Here is a 23,252-nt window from a genome sequence, read left to right on the forward strand (position 1 = left end):
TTTCTGTAGTTATCTTCAGGCCTGGGAGAGCCACCATCTCTGAGGAAGTAGGAAGACACGTGGCTCTGGGTACTTGGACTTGTCCTGGGCTACTGAATATAGCCACATGACCTCCAGGCTCCGAGGTGAAAGAGTACACTGCTTATTGCATAGCTACTTTCAACTGGGTCTGTTACTTGCAGCCCAATGCTCTGTAACAGACAGTGAACTGGCTATGATCACCACAAAACCAACATCTGCGATGCGCGTAGCCATATGCCAAGTGTTGTAGTGGCTGTTCCATTGTATCCATTCAATTGATCTTCAGAGCTGCCCTTGCTTCCTCCTTAACCTAAATCACCACCATTAGCGACATCCCTCTATAAGGCTGAACTAACTTGTTGAAAGACCCAGGGCCACGCATATTTCCCAGCTTGTCCAGATTAGTAAGCCTTGGAATGCAGAGACCATGCCACCTGAGGGATGTCAGTTAAAAAGAAAATGGCTACAGACAAGGCACTAGACGTATAGCAGACAGAGGCAGAAAGGCAGGGCCACACAGCAAGACACACTTGCCTTTTCCACCAAGAATCTGCTACTCCTTGCTCTTTTCCTTGCTGATTTTTTTTTTCTCTCCTTGGCCATGGTATCTAAAACTGAAACACATTTTTATTTTCACTTGAAGAAGCTTTCAAAGTAGCCACCCCAAAATATTTTTTTTCCTAGCACCTACTGTGATGGCTTGAATGTTGTAGGAATTCCATCTACTGTCTTTCTGCAGTCACGTGAGTTCAGTGAAAATGGAGTCTACGGCCTCATGCCCTCAACAAGGACTCACAAAAGGTCAACGAAGGGGTCACAGAACACTGTGAAAAATGAAAGACCTGATGCTCAGTAAGTCATGCTCCACCCACCTCAAGACAGAGAAATGGTAAGAGAACAAGGGCTATTTTGCTAGGAGACAGTGCTGGGAGGCAAAAGAAACACACAAAAGGGCAAAGGGACAAAAGGAATGGGAGACAGTGTGGAAGGAGACGGACAGGAAACCAGCTGGATCCTCGCCCAACTCTACCCTGGGGTGTGGGTAATCAAGCCTTTTTTGTTTGTTGTGTTTTGTTTTTTAAGAAAAATTCCCGTTTAATGGAGATGAGAAGTCAACTCAACTTTAGAACCAGAAAGGGACCCTCAGATCTAGAAACTTGGGACCAAATTTTGTTTTAGCCAACTGCTGGTTGTACAACCTGGGCAAGCCACTCACTCAAGCACTCAGAGCCTCTTATTTGACACAGCGGTGAGTGTGGAAGAAGAAAGGCCATAACGGGCCTGGCATACGGTAGATGTTCAGGTAGTATCAATGCCTGGTATCAATGCCTCATGCCCCACCTCTTCTACCTCTGCCAACATTCTCTAAAGCCAAGTCCAATGCTCCTGGTTGTGATGTCTAGAAAAATACAGCAAATCCTTCTCTTTGAAGCACCGGGAGGGGAGAGGGAGGGGTTGTGGCAAAGAAAACCCAACTTCTGAGTGCTGCGCTCGCCATTCGTGTGAGCTTCCGTCGAGCCACAGACGGAGTATCGTGCCATGGAAGGAGACGTGGCCTCCAGCCCATCGTCTACCAAGTTTGGAAGCCTACTTTGGCGGATCACATTATCTCCCAAGCCAGCTCCTCTGTTGTTGGGAATCGGCTCTTTACTTAAGAAAAGCTGCAAATCAAACAACAGGGCTGTCCAGGGAACTGAGGATTTAGCTCTTTAAACATTTCCTCCTATAAATATAAATGGTTGCTTTTCTCCAGAGGAAGCCCCAACCCTCTGATCTACACTGCGCTGGGGAGGAGGCTAAGAGAATCGGCGTGTCTTCTGGTGAACGTTGCTGATCACCTAATCCCTTCACTGCCAGTCCTCTGATCTGACAGCAATAGAGGTTATTGTGTCCCCCAGTTTACAAAGAAGGGAAGAGGGGAGTGGATCAGAGGGAAGAGCAGAGAATTCGCTAGGGAGACACTGGGGGGGGGGTGTGTGGAAGGAGTGGTGGGGGGGGGAGAATTGCTTTTAGTGCAGTTGCATAATCCATAATTCAGCAAGCTTTTCATTTCTCTTATCTTCCAAAAAACACAAAATTAAGTTCTAAGTAAAGTGCATAATTTATGAGAAGTCTCTGTGCTGATGACTCCTGAATCCCCAGGCCTCACAGACTTCTGACGCTTCTCACAGGCAGTCTCATGGCTCTCATCCTCTGCAGATGCGCCGCCTGGAGCTGGGCTGGCATCTCCCCCTCCACTGGCAATGGAACTTAGCTCGCCTCCCCAACGTCTTCCCTTCTCCTTCCCATTGTTATTCTAATCTTGATGGCAGAAAATTTTAGACTTGCTTGGATTCTGCCTCTTCTGCCTTGGGTACCATGGTCTATGAAGGGTTCCTAGAAACCCTCCCCCACCACCACCACTTTCCTCTCTCATTCCATTTTAATCTACTCCCTTAAAAGTCTTCCCACTTCAACCCCAGCATCCTGACCCTAGTATGTCCACACCAATCCAAGCCACAGCCCTCTACTTCCTAAGAGGATGATGCTCACATTGGGTCACTACAGGCTGCCTATTTCCTGCTATGAGGAGATTAACCACTCCCCGCTTGTTCTCCAAGGTCCTGACCTCATCCTGTGCATCTGAAGTACAGAACGCAAAACTCCTTCTGTCTGCACAGAGGACCCAGGAGAGCATGGAGTTCATTGCAGGCACTCAAACAAGACTATGTGACTCAATCAACTTTGACTAACACCCTCTCTGTTGCGCGCGCGCACACACACACACACACACACACACACACACACACACACACACACACACCCCATATCCCCCAAGATGAACCTTATCACCCCAGCCATCCAAACTCTACTCATCTTCCCAGACACAAGACTCAGATCCCTGCATAAATCTTCTATCCCTATCCTGGCAAGCTGTTCTTCACCCCTGGAACCTTAGTCTTGAGTTACTTTTATTTAAACAGCTACATAATGTCCGTGGTGTTTTGATTTCACACTGCTGTCTTCTTTGGTCTTCCTAATAGCCCTTTCCAATATCCCCAGACCTCAAAGGGACTCAAAGAACTGAAATGAAGACCATGAAACTGATGGTCATGTCAAGTATTGAACCTGTGACTTCGGACTCCAACTCCCATGTTTGTTTGTTTTTTAATTAGACCCTAAGCTTTAAAGTCGGAGAGCACATTTTGTTGTCTTTACCTTTACGAACTTGTAATGGCCTCTCTCACTGGCTTATGTGTTGAACACTTGTTCTTCCGGCTCCTGCTGCTATTTCTGAGTGATGGGAACTTGAGGGGTAGGGGGTGGCTGTAGGAAATAGGCCAGTGGTCCATACTGTTGAAGGTGGGACCTGGTCGTGTTGGTCAGGATTCTTCAGAAAATAAAAGCAATAGAATGAATATATATGACAAAGGGGAAGTCAGGAGGTTGGTTGACACGATGGGGCTATCTGCAGGAGTTGAGACAGGGAACTTGGTAGCTATTTGGCCTTCAAAGCTGAATGCTTCACCATCCCCAAGGCAGTGCTGAAAGCTTGGGCAACTCCTAGAGACATGCCAGCCTTTGACCCACACTGGAAGGCCAAAGAGGCTGAGTTCTTACTGTCAGCCAAGGACAGTGCCAGCAGTAACAGTGGGGCAGACACGGGTACTAGGAAGAAGCAAAAGCAAGTGGGCAAGCACAGCTAGTTCCTGGACCTAGGTCCCTGCCACCCCCACCCCTCAGTACTTCCTAGAAACGCCTTCACTCATAGCCTGCCCATGGGTATGTCTCTCAGCTGATTCCAGATGCAATCAAGTTGCCAATCAAGATTAACTGTCACACTAGCATCTGTCTGTCTCCTTCTCCCTTTCAGTTTCCCCCTCCCTTCTCTCTCTCTTTCTGTTACTCTTTCTCTCCTTCCCCTCTCTCTGACTCTGTGTGTCTGTCTGTCCCTCTCCTCTCTCTCTGACTCTGTGTGTCTCTGTGTATCTCTCAGTCCTTCTCTGTTGCTCCCCCCCCCTCTCTCCCTGTGTAGCTCTTTGTTTCTCTCTGTCCCTCTCCCTCCCTCTCCTCTCTCTGTCTTTCTCTCTGTCTCCCTGTCTCTGTCTCTCTCTCTGTCTTTCTCTGTTTCTGTCTCTCCCTCTCCTATTCTCTCTCTGTCTCTGTCTCTCTCCTCCCCCTCCCTCTTTTTTCCTCTTCCCCACCCTCCTTCTGATTCCCACCAATCATAAGATGAGCTGCTTCTACCACCACGATCTGTCTCACCATCCACTCAGAATGAGCAGCGCCAAGAGCTGGGAGCTGAAAGTTGTGAGAGCTTGAACTTAGACCTTCCCTCCAGTTAGGTTGGTTTTCTCTGGTATCTGGTCCACTGACGATAAAACTAACTAACACAGAACTTTACAAAGTTCTCAGCACAGGCCGGAGAGATGGCTCAGCAGCAAAAACACCTGCAGAGTTAAGTCCCCTTACAGAAGACTCAGTTTCTGTCCCAGCATGGTGGCTCACAACTCTCTGAGACTCCAACTCCCTCTTTTGGCCTCCACAGGTACTACACACACATGTGGTGCACAGAAACATGCAGGCAAAACACTCACACACACACACACACACACAATATTTATTAAAAATGACAAAATTCTTAATGGTAATTTGTTGAATGGAGAATTGGAGCTCAGGAAGGAGTCAATAAGCCATTAAGAGGGCTATTCAAGCAGCCTCTTGCACACATCACGTTTACATCCCTCTTTCGTTCATTATTCTTTCTTCCATTGATTCAGCAAATACTGAACTCGCCTCTAGAATCTATCACACAGGCATGGATGAATCATATACTTGCCAACGCTCAGTTCTGACACTCATAGAAAGAAACTATCTCTGTGAGGAAGAAGACATATAATTATATAGAGATAGGTAGGGATAATTGTGTGTGTGTGTGTGTGTGTGTGTGTGTATGCATATAGTTACTTGTTGACTAGCCAATAACTGACTGATCAATCAATCGCCTCTGTCCACACCCCCAGTGTCTGATAAGTTGTAAATATTAGAATAGACAATCTGAACACAGCAGCTTCAGTGAGTTCACTGTATATCGAGAGAAGCACCGCCTGCTGGGTAGATATGTTTTTAACTATCCACCCTCTTGTCATAGTCTGAGAGGTAAAGTAGAAGTAAAGGGTGCTTATCCTAACTTATTATTTACCAATTACATGAGGATCAGAGGAGGATCCCATTGCTCATCACTGATCTGGGAAAGTCTAATTGATTCGATACCTGATTTGGGGGATAACATCTTCCCAGCGATGTTATTGCATCTGTCTAGGAAATAGGTTAGAGTCGCAGAATACTGATACAGAATGCAGATATAAAATGGAAAGAGATTAGAACTCACTTACTTGATAAGACACAAACCAAGACTTGCGACCCTCGAGTTATTTGTCCAGGTTCACACAAGACAGCAAGGCACATCCTCACAGAAAAACCTGATCCCAAGATTCCTAGTGCAGCACCCACCCGGTTCCTTCTGCTGCCCAGTCAGATCACATAGGCTCGGACTGCGCAACTAGTTATTGAAATGAGAAGCACTTCTTGCTCTGAAGGTAAGGCTCTACCTGAAGAGCTAAGAAATGCTCCTCACAGTTTCAGTGCTCTCGTCATGAATGAAGCATGGCTTGCTGTTCCATGCAGAATCCACAGGTGATGGACAGTGGAACAGAGATGGTTTTCTAACGGCTTTTAGCTACTTGGCAGAAAAACTATTTGACAAAAAAAAATGTCCTGGAGGTGTCTTATTTCTTTTCTATGAGATAAACTCTAACCGTGAAGATGATTAGATTCTGGCAGATTATATGGAAAAGAAGCCACAAAACAAGGGAACTAACTCCTCTATTGACAACAGTTAAGAGAGAGAGAGCACACAGTGACATTTGCAGTGCTTGAACCATGTGCCAAGTGTGGGACAAAACTCCAGAAATGCCCTCACTCTTTCTAAAAGCTGCACACCATAAGTGTTGTAATGATCTGTGTTTTTATAAGTGATGATGCCAAGGGCAGGGGAATCTGGGCTTTTATCTTACGAGACTAAGACCTTCCCCACAGTGGACACTGCAGCTGGGTACCCAGCCCAGAACTAACGGCAGGTTCCTTTTAGACACAAAGTAATACTGTCCGTTCAGAAGTGTATGAGTTAGCTCATGCTTACAATTCTTTAAACACACACACAAATACACACACATATGACATACACATACATATACACACATATGACACATTCATACATATACACACAGAGACATACACATATATGACACACACATATACACATATGACACATATACATACATATACACTCATACACACCACACACAACTTCACCTCTCAGGCTGAAAAGGATGCTGCTGCTTTTGATGTTAATTAAATATAAGGTTGAGTAGAGCATCACACCCAGGGCTCAGGGATTAGAGTTCTATCAGGATGTGCATAGCGGGAGCAAGAGATCTCTCCCTCTGTTTTAGCAACAAAACATCTTTAGTAAAATGAGGATAAATAACACAAGGAGACACACACACCTTAAAGCGCTTTGTATTTAATCAAGAGAGATGACGTATTGATTGTGAGCCTCTCTCTGGATCCCACAATGCCACATTACTCAGATATGAAAAATGCAAACACAATTTTGGGACTGCAAAATACTTTTCTGATGTTATCAAATGTTGTCATTACCTACCAGCAAACATTTACCACTTCTATTCTGTGCTGATTTTTCACTGTTTCTATTTCCCACTCTCTTCTCTGCAGTGTAAACTTCAGTACTTGTGATGGATCCTTAAAGGTCTCGTGGTTCTCACAGGTCAGGGTCTTCATGCAAATGAGGCTCAAGCCAAAATTATGTTTCTTGCCTAAATATTTAAGAACATAAATAATGTCTGGGCACCCTAGCTGTCATTTTAAGCTATTTGACATTTATTGTTCTGAGGAAAAGAAAGGTCAGATGTATCAAATCTGCATTTCTCCTTCATGACATTTTTTTTCCTGCCATACTTTGCCAAAGTATAGTATTGAGGCTAATACTATGGATGGGGTTGGAGGGAAGGGGAGGGTGAGCAGGAGGGAGGGAGGGAGGGAGGGAAATCTTTCCTCAACACATTCCTCACCTCTCCTGCCTACCATGACACAGGCATATTTAGTAAGCTTCTGAGCTGTTCCCAATGGCTGCGTTTGTCTAGCAGATGTGTGGGTCCCAGCAAGCTGGAGCATGACGGGAAGGCAGCGCCCATGGAAAGGAAGAATATGCATGACTTCATGATCTATTTAGCATGACCTATGGTCATACTTCATGAAGCGGACTGAACCTGGCCACACACACCCCCCGCCCTTCCTTTCTGCACGGCTCTCTGCACGCTCACGTTCTTGTCTCACAGAAGGCAGTTGTGTTTTCCACTGCAGTTTCCCTGCCCAAGGGCACACTTGCACCCTTAAGGTCAAGACAGGATATGTGGAATAACTGACGAGATATGTTAAGGGCCCTGACTTTGGAAAGAGCACAGTACTTATGGGTAGAACTGTAGCCACAAGCAAAAGCAACTGCGTCGAGGCTGTATGTGTAGAGTGAAGCAGGCTGAGCTCAAATACTCCATTCTACACTTACTGTGCCCCTGAGCCTTAGTTTCTTTAAGTAAGAAAACAAAAGTAACACTAACCCTGACCTTACTATGTGATGCTGAGGATTAAATTATCTGTCAAGCTTCTATACTTAATATTAAGTGAGAAGGAGAAACACCTTCGTAGCTCCTCTGTCCGGCAGTCACGGGCACCTCAGAACAAGCCCCGTGCCCCCATAGAGTTCTTAAATGGAATGAAAGGACTCCATTTTAATGAAAGACTCCAGAAACAGACACAGGCCTACGTGGAATGGTACCCAAGAGCTCTGTGAGAGTCTTCAATAAGCCAACATGGTGCCACATATCTGAGAACCCTGTACTCGGGAAGCTCGGGCACAAGGGACTCACACTCGAAGCTATCTTGAGCTCCTTGGGAAGACAGTGATTCCTCCCCCCCACCCCCCAAAAAAAGAGCAGAGTATAATGACATATGGGTGTTATGTGTGGGGTGCCATGATGAAACCTATTACATTGTATGTTGAATTAACACCAAAAAACAAAAAAACAAACAAACAAAAAAAACAGCAAAATTCAGCAATATCTATATTAAGTGATTTTGCTACCTAATTTTCCTTTTCCTAACACCTGACTGTCTGTCCTTCCTTTTAGTTTTTGTCCTCCTGGTTTTAACATGAGGAGTTTTATCTGTCTTTAACACATCTTTGCTTCCCTCTGACAAACCATTCAACATCACCGGTCGTCCACTCTCTTTCCTCTTTTTCCCTTTCACAGATGGCCTCCGTGAACCAATGAATGGCTGCTTCGGCATCTTTCTTTTCTAGGCCTTCAGGACTCTGTAGACTTCTTCCTACCTAGTATGCACAAGCAGCTCCACCAAACACAAAAATACACTTTCCATTGCTTCTTAAACACGTGATTCCACGACACCCCTCAATAAGAAGGCTTCTTTCTCTACCGTGTTTTTGCTGGTGGCAGCATTAATTCTGTCCCACCATTAATTATGAACTTTGCTAAAACTAAAATGTTACCTCCCCTCTCCCTTCTCCTCTTCCTCTTCTTCCTCCTTCTGGAGAACCCATCTGCTTTCAATAACTAAACGACCAAGTCCAGGTAAATAACTTCTGAATCTATATAAACCTTGAGTTCTCCTGGTCTCGACCTCTGTCCCATACTGTCATGTGCACACCAGAAAACCTCATCTTTGACGTGTGTCCCCACTGAACTGTAATCATGTCAACCATGGTACCTCAAAGCACAACCTCTTTCCAATCACTTTTATCATCACCAATACCCACCCCAGACTTCAAGGAAAGCATATGAAAACCTTAGACTTGAATTCCTTCCTCGCGTTTCTCCAGTAGTTAGGATATCAGGAGCCAACTGTGATTTCTTCACTTCTGAGATAGTACAACTGACTCTCAGGGCTCTAACCCAGCACCGGATCTCCCCGTGATTAGGAGACTCACCATGAAAATATGTTTCCTGAGAGTTCTTCAGCTCACAATCAACATGCTCTTTCCCAACTCCACACTTAAATCCTTTCTTTTTTTCTTTCAAGATAATCTAAATTATAGACTAAATAAGTCACCTCCACATATAATTCATCATATTTGGTCTATCACATTCCACAGAGCCCCCAACAGATTTTAGATTTATCAGCCCCTGAATAGTTTCTTAGACACACACACACACACAGAGAAGAGAGAGAGAGAGAGAGAGAGAGAGAGAGAGAGAGAGAGAGAGAGAGAGAGAGAGAGAACCTGTCTGTCTGTCTGTCTATCTAACTCATTCTTCCTTCTTCTGTCTTCTCTCTCAGGCAACCATTTCTCACCTAGACATCATGTTGTACTATTGTCCCATACTGGAAGGCCGTTCGTTGCCTGGCTCTTTCTAAGTAAACTGTCAGATTCCTTCCAAGACTCTTGCCAAATCACCTGCACCTGGGGATGTTTTTCTTACTCAGCTTCTGTCTCAGTCCCCAAAGAAGCCCATCATTTTCAATAGATATCCTTTGACCTGATCCCTTGCCCAGAGGTAACAAATTTATTGCTTACAAAAGGGCAGGGCTATGACTTCCTGTGTCCAAGATGCAGCACCACACTCAATACGCACTGAACAAGCCGAGTTTGTCAGCCTTTACTGGAATGGTTTTGGCATCAGAAGGAACAGAGCAACCCTGTCCTTCATCGCCCTGGTAGTAATCCTCCTTTCCAGGCCTCCACTAAAGCAGGATAGCCAGCTTCACCCTTCCTTTGCCCTCGAGGGGCAGATGCCACTTGTTAGGGGCATTCTTCATCAGCATGCTCTGCCTGCCTTTCCCCTCCGTTCATCTGTGAAATCCTCCTGGGAGGAAGAGATCTTTCTTCATTCAACCTGGCAATTGCTCAGTTAAACTGACCTAATGAAGAAGTAGAGGGTAAAAGAGAAAGAAGCTGTCCAGGGGCCTCATGAAGCCCTGGGCTGAGTGTTAATTCATGTATTCGTGGGTGAGATACTACAGTGTGAGCAAACAACAACTGAAAGAGAATGGGGTGGGTGAGAAGAGAGGGTGAGCACAGGAAAGGAAGGAAGGGAGAGAAGAAAGTAGGGAGGGAGGGAGGAAGGGAGTAAGGAAAGAAGGATGTATAAGCTGAACACTTTCTATCACAGCTCACACACAGGTAGTGCGGCAATTTGAATGAAAATGGCCTCTGTCTGCTCATAGGGAGTGGCATTGTTTATAAGAATTAGGACATTTGGTCTTGTTGGGGTGGGCGTGGCCTTGTTGGGTGGGTGTGGCCTTGTTGGAGGACTTAAGCTCCTGGCAGTGGGCTTTGAGGTTTCAGAAGCTCAAAGCAGGCCCAGTGGCACTCTCTCTTCCTGCTTCCTGCTGATCTGGATGTAGAACTCTCAGGCTGCCTCTCCAGCACTTGGTCTGCCTGCATACTGCCATGCTTCCTGCCCTGATGATAAAGGACTAAACCTCTGAGCCAACCCCAGTTAAATGATTTCTATTAACAGTTGCCGTGGTCATGGTGTCTTTTCACAGAAACCCTAACTAAGACAGTCGGGAAAGGCTGGAGCAATCAATAACCAGCACACAGACCTCACCACCCTGGGGCATTTGCTAAAGACTTCTAAAGGTCAAATGTAGGTCTAAACTAACCATAAAGCAGAGGCTTAAGTAAGAGCCCATATAAAAGCTTGATGATAATCTTTGCTAGAGTCAGATTGATGGGCAAAAAAACAAACTGTAAAACAAACAAACAAACAAACAAAAAACCAAAAACCCTTCAACTGTCTTTAAGTGATGACAGAAAAATCCCAACAGTCAACAGTGTAATATTCATAATGTACAAGACCCAATAAAAAATTACCAGATATTTAAAGACAGGAAATGCAACCAACAAGCAAAGGAAAAAGGACCAATATGAACTGGTATGGAAGTGCAGAATTGATGTAATTAAGAGAAGAAATGTCAAAATAGCTCTAATAAATATGCTCAAGTACACAGAGCAAAATATATGCATAATGTGGGAGAAAATAGAAATGAACGTTAAGACCTAGGCCTGGAAAAGACACATATCTCAAGTGTTCAATACATTGACTTAATCAACTGATCAAATACTCCAAAACTTAAGAGGATGAATTCTAAGACATGTAGTAAAAGCTGCCCAAATAAGACTGGGGAAATAGCTTCAGGTCCTTCGTGTACTGTGGCAACATATTCCACACAATTGTAATTAGATTCCTAAGAGGTAGAAGCAGGAAAAATAGAAAAAGGTCCAAACATGAGCTTGGAATCGTGTTTCACACTTATAAGCACACTTCCAGCTGCTCAGGAGGCTGAGGCAGGAGGATCACAAATCCAAAACTCACAAATTGCTTACTTGGAATACAGAGCAAGTTCAAGGTAACTTGATACCTTGTAGACTTTACCTCAACCTAAAAAGTGATAATAAATAGGAGGCTGGGGACATAGCTCAGTACTAGAATGCTTGCTCAGAGACCCTAAACTCAGTCTCCAGCACTTAAAAAAAAAAGAAAGATTCATTGATTTCCCAGTATAATGAAAAAAAAAAACAACAACAACAACAACAACAACCTCCAGCTCCAAGTCTCTCGATAAATCCCAAACAGTAAAATTACTAAACACATTATTTATTGACAAAATTGCTGAAATAACATAAAGAGAAATCCTAAGAAAGCCAGAGGGTGGAAGAAACATAACAGGACCGTGGGTTAAGAGAGTCTGAGTTCTCATTAGAAACTGTGTAGAAAGAATAACAACATCACAGCAACCCTGAAGCGTCCTTCCCCCAAACATATTCACTGGAGCTCACCATCAGAAATGAAAGAACATCAAAGACACTTGCAGAAAACAAAAGCCAGGACAATTTAGACAAGGACTAACACAACATTAAGTATTAAAAACAAAAACAAAAACAGAAGAAAAGCATTGTAGATGCCAAGTGGCACAAACCCACTGTTTATCCTGAGTTTTACAAACAAAAGCTGCAGGACAGTGTATGAAAAGCAACTGCTAGGGGCTCTGAAAAGTAAGTGAAACACGGATTACTGAAGAAGAGACTCAAGCTCTGGACAGGCTAGGAGGTCATCTGTCCTTTCGTCTCCTTTCTCTTGTGTCGGTGGTCCAAATGCAGGCTCTCAAAAGCTATGGTGCTGAGAGCATGAAGTTAAAACACTCAGGGAAATCCTTCTTTCTGTCCAGGAACCAAAGAAATGAGCCTCATGATCCAAGAGTGTAGAAGAGAAACTTCCATTCCTTTGGAGTGTTTTTTCTCTTCTCTTCTCTTCTCTTCTCCTTTCTTTTTTCTTTCCTTCTTTCCTTTCTTTTTTTCTCTCCTTTCTTTCTCTTCTAGTTTCATGACAGTGAGTCTTCCACAGAGTTAGCATGGCAGAGATGTCAAACATTAGGAATGCAACAGAAACAAGCCAAGGGCTCCTCCTTGCCAAGGAGGAGAGAGAATTCCTGTTGTCTCTTCTCAAGGCCAAAGGCAGCCTTCACTGCAGTGCAACACAATAGGGTCTGGATTTAAAGGGAATCCTTGATAAATTCTAGTAAATGTGCTAATTCTGATTGGACTGGCCTCTGGCTTCCTTTTCCTCTGAGTGGCCACTCTATGGACAGACTCAAACAAAAGGCTTTTACGATGGCAAAGGCTCTAACCACACCCAGGTCTCAGACCAAACAACTCAACCGTTTGAATCTCGCCTGTAATCATGGTGGGACTCTATGGTGATGTGACACAACCACTTTGAAAACAAGTTGGCAGATGTATTCTTATTAAGTTGAACATATATTTACCACATGCACCAACAACTCTACAATGGGTGGAAGAGAATTAACATCATATAGCCACAAAATCACAGGCACACAAAATGTTCCTTACAGTTGTAATCCTGATAGCTCCAGACAGATGTCCATCAAGTGATAATTGGGAAAAAGTCCACGCTGTATACTCATACAGGGGAATGCTATTCAGTAAAAAAAAAAAAAAAAAAAAAAAAAAAAAAAAAAAAAAAAAAAAAAGAACCAAGCCTCTAATACATAGAAAGGCATGTCGTAAGATAAATCTTTAAAGTGGAAGATGATGAAGTCCACACAGATAGGCTGTATGCCCCATCTATAGGAACCTCTAAAATACACTAAACAATTGATACAGAAATCAGATAGCAGTGGTCACCAGGGCTCTCTACCAAGCTCAGAGGGCTCTGGGAGGCCCGTGGAGGCTCTGAAGGACTATGCAGTGGCAGAAAAGGAGTCTTCAGAGCCCACAATAGCTCTGGAACAACTAACTGGGGAAAAGAGGCAGAAATCGGAAGTATCTTGGATCAGAAAGTATGTGAGACCCTTTGCAAAAGCAGAAGTAGAGAGGTGGGGATAGATCTGGAGGGATTAAGGGAAGCACTTGGAGCTAAATACATGATATGAAATTCTCAAAACAACAAAAAAAATTTATTTTAAGAACAGCTCTAGTCTTAAGGATTAAAAATCTTATAGATCCTAATTAGGATGATGTTACACGTGTGCACATGTGTGTGTGTGTATCAAATAAATTAACCTGCACAGTCAAACAAGGCACATTGTATATGTAACCTATACTTCAATAAAGCTGGAACTGATTATTATATACAATGTCACCTAGATTTAGATGCAGATTTTGACATCTGGTCAGAATCCTTCCGCGACATGTCCCTTCACCGCACTCTGCTTGTCAGTCCTTGCCTTTTCCTGTGCCCAGGCATCTCCATGTCCAGAAAGCAGTTCCTGGCCCTCTGATTTACCTTTTATACACCCAGCTTCACTCACTTTCTTCACTTGTGTTTCTCTCATTCTCAGCCATTTTTGTCTTTCTCTCTGCTTGTAAATGTAGTGATACTTCTATGCAACTTTTTCCATCCCCTCTACAATATTCTTTTTTTTTAACAGACCTTTAAGACCAAAGGATGTTTAAAATCATACGCTGATTGACTGGTTTGTTCTATTTGTTAATGTTCTAACTAAGAATAAAAATCTTATTACAAGTTATTTTATTTGTAAGTGAAATTGCTTATTGAAATGTCTACAGGACTTACATGCTCTTTAGCTGTTGTCTTACCTCCGTGGGCCAATGCCTTCCCTTTTAAAGGCTTTCCTTCCCTACTTTAGGAGGCATCTTTGAAGCTTGTATTCTGGCCATCAAGGAAAAACACACAGTTAAGAGCTAGCAAGAGGATCAACACTTATTTGCTACAAGCAGCTCTGCATGAGGACCCTGCCCACAGGCTTTGCATTAGGAAATTCTCACAATAATTCTGGCAGTGGCTATTTTTTTCTCACTTTAAAGATAAAAGACTAAAGCCAAGTGAGAGGAAAATAAATAGCCTTGGTCCAGTAAATGATAAAGCAGACCTGTGCTGTATTCTACTTTTTATTTATGATAGATTGTTTTATATCTGAGTATCCTACAGAGACAACACCTTGTGTGTGTTGGGGGGGAATAAATAATATGCCATTGATAGGAATACAACACAGCAATAAAAAGAAACATTGTGACCAGGTGGGGGAAAGTGTATCTCTATAATACCAGCACTCAGGAGGCTGAGGCAGGAAAACCACAAGTTAATGGTAGCCTAGACTACATAATGAGTTACAGGCCAGTGTGACAAACAGTGAGGCTCTATCTCAAAAAAAAAAAGAATGTGATGAAGAGGAGGAGGAAGACATTTTAGCAATACTGGGAATCTCACACACACAAAAACAGTATTCATTAAAAGAAGCAAGCACAAAAGCAGGCATAAAGCATCTTAGATTCTTCTCCTGTTATGATAAAAGACTCTGACAAAAGCATCTTCATGGAGAAAGAGTTTGTTTCTGCCTACACTTCTAGGTACAGTCCCTGGGGAAGAAGTCGTGGCACCGAGAGCTTGAAGCAGCTATTTCCATCGCATGCACCCTCAGGAAGTGGAGAGGATGAAAGCAGGCCCAGTTCACGCTCTCCAATGTGTATTGTCCAAGATCCCCTGCCCAGGCGATGGTTCTGCCCACAGTTAGGCTGGGACTCCTCACATTGGTGGTAATCTAGAAAAACTCCCACTCACGCGCCCAGAGGACCATCTCCCCAGTGACGCTAGAGTCTGCCCAGTGACACCTAACACTGACCATCACAAGTGGGTCAAAGTCTATCTGCATAAAAAGCTCAAGAACAGCCCCAACCAGTTGGTGACTTATGGACCAGAAAACAAAAATGTTTACTCTGAATGGAGAGTAAACATGGGTTGGAACAGAACTATAGATAGGTTTCTTAATGCTAGAAAACCCGTCTTTATCGGAGTAGTGACCCATACGTCAATTATCAAGCTCCTCACAAGATTTACACTCTCAATGAACTTTTTGGCACCCTTGTGTTTGAAAACCTCACTGTTGTTTAAAGGGAAGAATCTTGCAATGAAGTCAGGAGCCTGGGAGGACTTCAATGCGGGAGGATTATTTTGAGAAATCGTGGGAAAGGACGCAGGACCTCTGCAAGGATACAAGCATGGCATGCTGATGACTGATGGCTCAAACCCGGCCCAAAATCTGGGACCTTGTACGGCTGCTTATTGGACAAAGTAGGAACTTAACATTTAAAAAACTATTTTAGTCACATTTACCTATTGCCTGGTGCATGCATGTGTGTGCGTGCGTGTGTGCGTGTGTGTGTTAATAATCCAATCTGAAGCTTTCCACACATGTCATCTCATTCAATGCATATAATAGCCCCATGAGATGAAAAAGACCTCATGATACCTTCCCTAAAGACCCCTAGGACCAGCAATCGTAAAGAAATTGCACAAGATTTCAAATTTAATAACATGTGAAGACCATAACAGACTCCAGGTCCTCTGGCTTCCACTGGAGAACTCCCTGCCCCACAGAGGGCTGGCTTGAATTATGTAGGCCGATAACGTGGAAAGGTCTACAAAAGAGCCCCATCAGCATCCAACCCCAAGAACCCATGTTCTAATGAAAACTGAGGGAGGGAAAGGAATTGGGAAAGAAGACCCTGTCTTAAATTACCCTTCTAGTTTCCTCTGGCTAGCTGCCCGAATGCCTTAAGCATGCCTGCATTTTCCACATCCTCTGAGCTCACACTGTCTTCTTTTGTCCCCTTTAGCCTTTCCTTTACTCTAAAGGATTCCAGCCCCTAGATCCACGCACCTGCTGTTACTTAGCCAGGAAGGTAGAGAGTCCAAGGGCAAAGACTTAACTAGACAAACATTTGGGTGGATCTATCCCAGGGGAGCTCTCCTGTCCCATCCCGTGACCTCGTGCTTTCTAAAATATGTACATTATCTCACACAATGAATCTGATAGTATTTCCCTGGGTGAGGACCCATGCTCAGAACAACCAGCTGAAAAAGTCATCAAAAATAAAAATCTGAACGGGGGAAAAAAATTAAAAACAAAAAAACAGTTTTGAGAAATCCAGCTCAGCAAGGACGTTCCTGAGGGCTACAACCCACCCCCTTACCGCCTCATCACTAGGCCAGCATTCTCCCTCATCTCCTTACCTGCATTAGTGATTTTCCTCACTGTGACAAAAGCAAACTAAGGGAGGGGGTGGGTATTGTAGCTCACAGTTTGAGGATCTGGACCCACCGGAGCAGGTAAGTCATGGCAACAGAAGCTTGGGGCAGTGATTATATCACATCCACAGCCAGAAAGTTGAGATGAACGATGAGGCTCCACACATCCTTTTTTTATTATTCATGCTCACCAAGGGGTCCCATTCTTTATTCCAAAACAGAGGTTATGTCCATTTGTGTAGTTTGAGGGTGATGAGTCAGCTATGGCTCATGAAAATCATTACCTACCAGAGGTCACATGGATACTAAGTAGCCTTTGAAAGGCTGCACAGCTTTCCTGAGGATGCCTACCTGAGTCCCTGGGCTACAGGTACCCATGGGACCTCAAGGGTTTAGCTGCTCTCGGTGTGCTCAGGAAGTGACCTGGTTCTTGGTAACATGGTAACTTGGTTCTTTACATCTCTCTGTGTGCTCTCCACTCATCAGTAGAAGAGGTGAGGCAGACAATGGAGGGGAAGGTCACAACTCCAGCGAAACAGAATAAGAGAGATTCCTAAGCCCAGTGGTCCTTCCCTTCTCTGGACAGGACAGGGAATGAGCCAGACAGGTGACTTTTAATTAAGGGACATCTGGGACGGGACACTGCTGTTCTGTGTGGTCTCGAGCTTGCTCATCCCAGGACTGCTTTCCTGCTGAGTCAAGGCTAAGTCTTGTGTGTAGGTCGGACAAATAATCAGATTGTAAATGTGCTTGGACTGAACCCAAGGTCAATAGACCTCTCAAAGGATGCACATGGCTACAAATGACATAAACCCCACAGCTTGATCTTTCCCCTCTTCTAATGAGACAGAGCCTTGATGAGACAACAGGAACTACCTCTAATGGTCCCCTCTTCTTTGGCCCCTTGCTCCTCTTGGGAGCCACAGGTTTGTGCAGAAAAACTTACAGTGACAGACAATAGCGTCACGGCTTTCACCAAGGCCATCCAACATGGCCATGTGTAGGGATTACCCAGCTCCAGGTGGCACCATTCAGATGCACAAAAACTGCCTGAGGATCTCTCAGAGTTGTAGCTCACCAGATGCTGGAATGATGCTGCTATGAGAAGAACCAGTGACACATATTGATGGAATAGTCTATAATTCATCTGCCATGAGGCTACAGATTCTCATGTATCATCCAGTTTAATCTCTAAAGTAACACCCTGAATTGTCACTGCCCACCTTTAGAATCACAGAGGAACCATCACCATCTCCCTACTTTTCTTATGATGAAAGTGAGTTTCAGATTTTAATGAACTTTCCCAAGTTTTTGTCATTGGCAAGTATAATACAGATCTACATCTTACTGGTTTATAATGTGCATCTTGAGATGGTTGCTTGATTTGAAGACAAGAAGTGTGAATCCAGGCAGCAACGATCACAGTGCCCAACATCTTATGACCTCTCACGATGTAAAGTTCCCAGGCCTACTGCTCTGTACATTCATGACCTTGAAAGTGTGTTTTCAAACATCTGGACTCCGGTTACTCCATTCACAAAAGAAAGCAGATTCTTGCCCTACCTAGTGGACAATTAAGAATAACAGCAATAATAGCTGTGAATGTGATTTATGAATTGCAAAGTCTCATACAACTAGGACAGAATATTAACAAGAGTTATAAAGGAAAAAGAACTGTCCTTTACCAGGCTGGACAAATTCCCCTAGAGTGAAGTCACCAGTCAGTAACCTTTAGTAGTGGTCAAGCACTGGGATTTCTGCTAATGGAATTGTCACTCTCCCCTTATACCTGCAGGCCAGTCACTCTTGTCTTTCCACAGACTAACAACTTTATAAACACACTTACTGTTAAAGATAGCATTCTCAGGGTTGTGGTGGCACATGCCTTTAACTCCAGCACTCAGGAAGCAGAGGCAGGTGGATGTCTGAGTTCAATGCCAGCCTAGTCTATAGAGAGAGAGTGTGTGTGTGCCAGGACAGCCAAGGCTACACAGAGAAACCCTGTCTCAAAAAAAAAAAAAGATAACATTCTGTCTGATTTTTATATATACGTGTGTGTGTGTATGTGTGTGTGTGTGTTCCCTCTCATGAGTACACCCCCCCCCCATTGTAAATGGAGCATTGTACAAAAATCCACTTAAAGGGCTGGAGAGATGGCTCAGAGAAAAGCACAAGCTGCTCTTCCAGGGGACCAGGATTCAATGCCCAGAACCAAGTTCATCAGAGTCTATAACTCCAGGTCCAGGGAATTTGAATCTCCCTCCCTCCTTCTGAGGATGCCAGGTACACGCATGGCAAACAGACACACATCCAGGCAAAACATTCATATATGTAAAGTAAAATGTTTTTTAATCCTGTTTGGAACATCTTAAAGAATTTTGAAGTAGCCAGTAGGGGTTTACCCAACATAGAACTGACTCATCTTTTTAAAACCCTGATCACCTTCTACCTTTCCCCATAACACTCTCTCTCTCTCTCTCTCTCTCTCTCTCTCTCTCTCTCTCTCTCTCTCTCTCTCTCTCTCTCACACACACACACACACACACACACACACACACACACACACACACATACACACACACACACTCACTCACACACAAACACAAACATATATACACACACACACACACACACACACACACACCCCTATCAATATGCCTTGGACACATAATTCTCTGGTGAATGTACCACCCCCTACCCTACTGGACCACCAGATCATAACTCAGAGAAAAATTTTAATGAGAGAATTGGGGGGAAAGCAAATTTAGTAATTTCAACTTTACTTACTCTAAATCTGGTAACAGTTTCCCCATTTTAAAAACACTTGAGTAATTCCTTTTGTCCTCTGGAAACACCAGCACTCAAAAACCTCTTAGGAATAAGATCCTAAAACATCTTGTCTCCTGCTTCCCAGCTCTCTTGCCCAATATGGCTTCTCAACACTAGAATGTTATTCATTACAAATGCAGTGGCTTATCTGACCCATAGCTCCCTAACTCCCTGCTTGCACCCTTGGATTCCATCCCATAGTCTGAATAGAATCCATTCTGAAATAGATAAGGAAATATCTATTTCAAAAACTAGGATTCCCTGATATCTAACCTGGAGGTTTTTTCTGGAAATCCCATCCTCTTTACTTCTAAGGATACACTAAATAACTCCCGCTCCTCCCTGACAGTGGCTCCCTTCAGAGATTTGTAGATTGTTGCCATGGCTTTCCCTTCATCGCCATTTAGCCCAGCCATATATATTTAATTCTTTTCATCTTTCACATCATAAATCAGTCCCTTCAGCTCTTAAATCAGCTCTCTGCTCTTCTCTGGACGGGTTCCAATTCTCCCAATTCACCTCCAATAACTGATATCCCACCTGGGAGCTCCAATTTCCTTCTACCTTCCTTTACTCCCTCTGCCCCTTTCAGAAATGAAATGAGAAGGGATGGGCAGATACGTGAGGTCAAGGGTCAGGTGTACCGCACTGCATACATCTACTCTAAATTGCCCAAGTTTCTCTATAGCACATCTACAGTCCCAAATTGTGTACCTTCTTTCCCAAAGTGGGTACAGGAACTTTCTGGGTAACAAAACAGGCTATCCCACAATGCCTAGACCTCTGTCTGTGGGATTACAGAAGCAGATCTCAAAACACCTACAAACCAGGAACCAGGGCATAGCCAGAGTTCCAGGCAATGTGCCAGCATCAGGCAGACCTCTTTGAGGGCTTTGAGCTGTTGGGGGCAGTACATCACCGTTCATAGAATCTCAGTAACTGCCTCTCTGAATGGGTTCTCCCAGGAACTATTTCAGGCTTTGAAGCATTGATCCCATTTATGAAGTCATAGTAGTCCACAGAGAAAAACCACAAGCATGTCATTCATTACAAAGCCGCTTAAACCTCTCTTTGTCCTCTCAGGCAGCCCAAACCACAAACAACACAATGGCTTGGCTTTGTCCTTCCTGGGTTATTTTCCATTTTACCACTTCCCTAGACAAGAAGACACTGCTCAAGTTTAGGACACTATCTTCAGTCTACAACAAATGCGCTCCTGCAGAACACTGACTACAAATTGAGGCAGAACGTCTCCCCACACATAGACCCATCAGCACTATTGATTCTCTCTAGGAAGGACCACAGGCCCTTTGATCAGAAGGACAGAAACTGAATTTGTTTCCTTGTGTTTAATTGAACATCCTAAGTCACAAAAGAGTAAATGCCCCACTCTATAAGTAAGAGGCCACATAAAGAGAATAAACCCATCCCACCAAACGTAAGTAGGAGAAAAAAAAATCAACCCCAGTGGCAAGAATGTAAGCCAGAGTTTCCATACAAAAGGATGAGAGGAGCCACAATGGCGTGTGCTGCCCCCAGCATGGAATGTGGTGTGTTACAACAAGATGCATCACTCCACAGGGAGGTCTGAGGGATGCTGAGGAGGCAGTGAGGCAAGAGGCCAGTCTTGTGTGACTAACCGCAGACAGTGTGTGTCCTGGGAGACAAGAGAGCTCGTCCTGTTTAAGAGTGAGCACCATGAGGCCTGAAGTGCTCTTCCATAAGCTGTCTGTCTCTCTGGGGGTCACAGGGAGCTCATCCACTTACACTTAGTGTCTTATTTGATCCCATCAATAACCATTTGATCCCAATCCTGCTGGAAAAAAAATTGCTTGGCCAAAATTTCTAGCCTTTTAATGGCAGAATCCTGGCTCTTTCTGAAGCCAGCATTTCTATATGTGTCAAATGATGCATAAGGGTTGGCCCAGCTGCCAAATGGACTGTGTTCCTAAGGGAGGACTTGGTATGCGCACTGCTTCCCTGTATCCAGTAGCAGAGCAGCTCTTGGGAGACACTCCTTTCTGCATGAAGCTTCCCCTGAGCAGAGTCTGATTTCTGCACACAGGGCTCGACTACAGTAGTATGTTCTTCAAATGCATTATGTGACTCAGAGGCATCCACTGACTGTTTCTTCGCAGCCTGTCTATAGCTGACAAGTTCACGTCTGGAAAATGACCCCCTTTGCCTGCCATCAACATGTTACAACCGTTGAAACAGATTGCTGGGGGCTTATGGTCGTATCACCCGAGGTGATGGGGAAGCTCCAGCGATGCTCAAAGACACAAAAGTGGGAGAAAATGTGTCTTTCCAGAGAAGTCATTTTACATCCATTACAGCAGCATCGGACACTAAAAGAGAATGTCGCATGTATAAACCACAGAAGCCACGATGCCATTAAAGCCCAGCTGTTCTTTACAAACGCGGCCTTAGTGGGACAACAGTTTCATTCTTTCATGCCATTTCACTGAAGGAAGGCATTGCCAAGCTCGTCAGACCCTGCCTTTCACCGTGCACAATCTAAATTCCAGCACTGATCATAAGGGGTTGTTTTAAGTGGTGACGATGTCACCAGTGCCCGTGCTGAAATACAGATCCATGCTGCTTCCCTTGAGGACCACTTGCCAGTACAGTTTCTGTGCAATCTCAGAGGACCCTCAGCTTCTCAGTAGCTCTACTGCAGGAGAGCTTGAGTGTAAGTAGGAGTGGTGTGTGTGCCTGTGTGTGTGTGTGTGTGTGTGTGTATGTGTGTGTGTGTGTGTGTGTGTGTGTGTGTGTGTGTGTGTGTGTGTAAGCATGGGAGAAGTTGTAGCTCTTACAATGGACCCCGTTCAATGCTTCCCATCCAATTAATACTAAACATTAGTAACCAGTGGAGCATAAGAGCTTCATTTATTTCTCATGATGAGAATGATAGAAAAGAAACTAGGTTTGCTCAATGGAATCAGTGTGGGCTTCTTTTTAAAACACATGATTTCTCTTTCTGTGGTTTTTTTCTCATTCATTTACATTGCATGTTTAATTCATTCACAAGTCCTCCCCCATCCCCACCCCTACCCCACCCCCGTGGTCTTATTAGAGAAACATTCATTCAAAACCACCTGGCTTGCTATTCAAAAGACACCACTGAAGAGTTAGAAGTGAGTGCTTGCACACACAGTCCTAACTCAGTGAATTTTTGAAAGAAACGAGGGAGTAAATGGAACAGAAACTCATTCCAGGAGCTTCCACCAGTAAGAGCTGCAGTGAGACGGGCCTACCAGGGGCTATCACTCAGAGTGGCTGCTATACACATGTAAGCTAAGAGGCTCAGGGAAAACAAATGGGGGCGTGGGAGGCAGGAAAGACAACCATTGCTTCTCCCTAGACCAAGGCAACCTTAACAATGTCCATCCCTTTCCCCACAACTCCCTTGCCCCTTGCTTCTTAGTTCCTCTGGGACTTTCTCAAGACATCTGAGAAGAGTGAGAGTCTAAGTGTGTAAAACAGACTGGGGGCGGGAGTCCAGTTAGTTAGAATAAATAATTAAGGAAGAGGCCACCTCTGGGCTAGCCAGCCCTGGGGAGGAGGGCGAGGGCCAGACAGTTGGCCCAAGACTCAGTATAAAGAAGAATTCTATATTATCTTGGAAATTCTACCACAGTCTCCAGATCTGCGGTGGCCTAGAAGAGAAACAAGAGTAGGAAAGAAAGAGTTTGGGGTCTCATACTAATTTGGAACTTAGGAGTTATAGGGGCACTTCAACCACTCTCA

General features: G+C 44.2%; 1 protein-coding gene across 1 annotated transcript in view; it reads right to left on the bottom strand.

Annotated features, from left to right (window-relative positions):
• The window catches only part of ALK (ALK receptor tyrosine kinase), a 710,702-nt gene that overhangs the window by 685,567 nt on the left and 1,883 nt on the right, over positions 1-23,252 (bottom strand). The window lies entirely within an intron of this gene.

Source organism: Acomys minous, assembly GCF_964271855.1.
Source record: "Acomys minous genome assembly, chromosome: 8".
NCBI lineage: Eukaryota > Metazoa > Chordata > Mammalia > Rodentia > Muridae > Acomys > Acomys minous.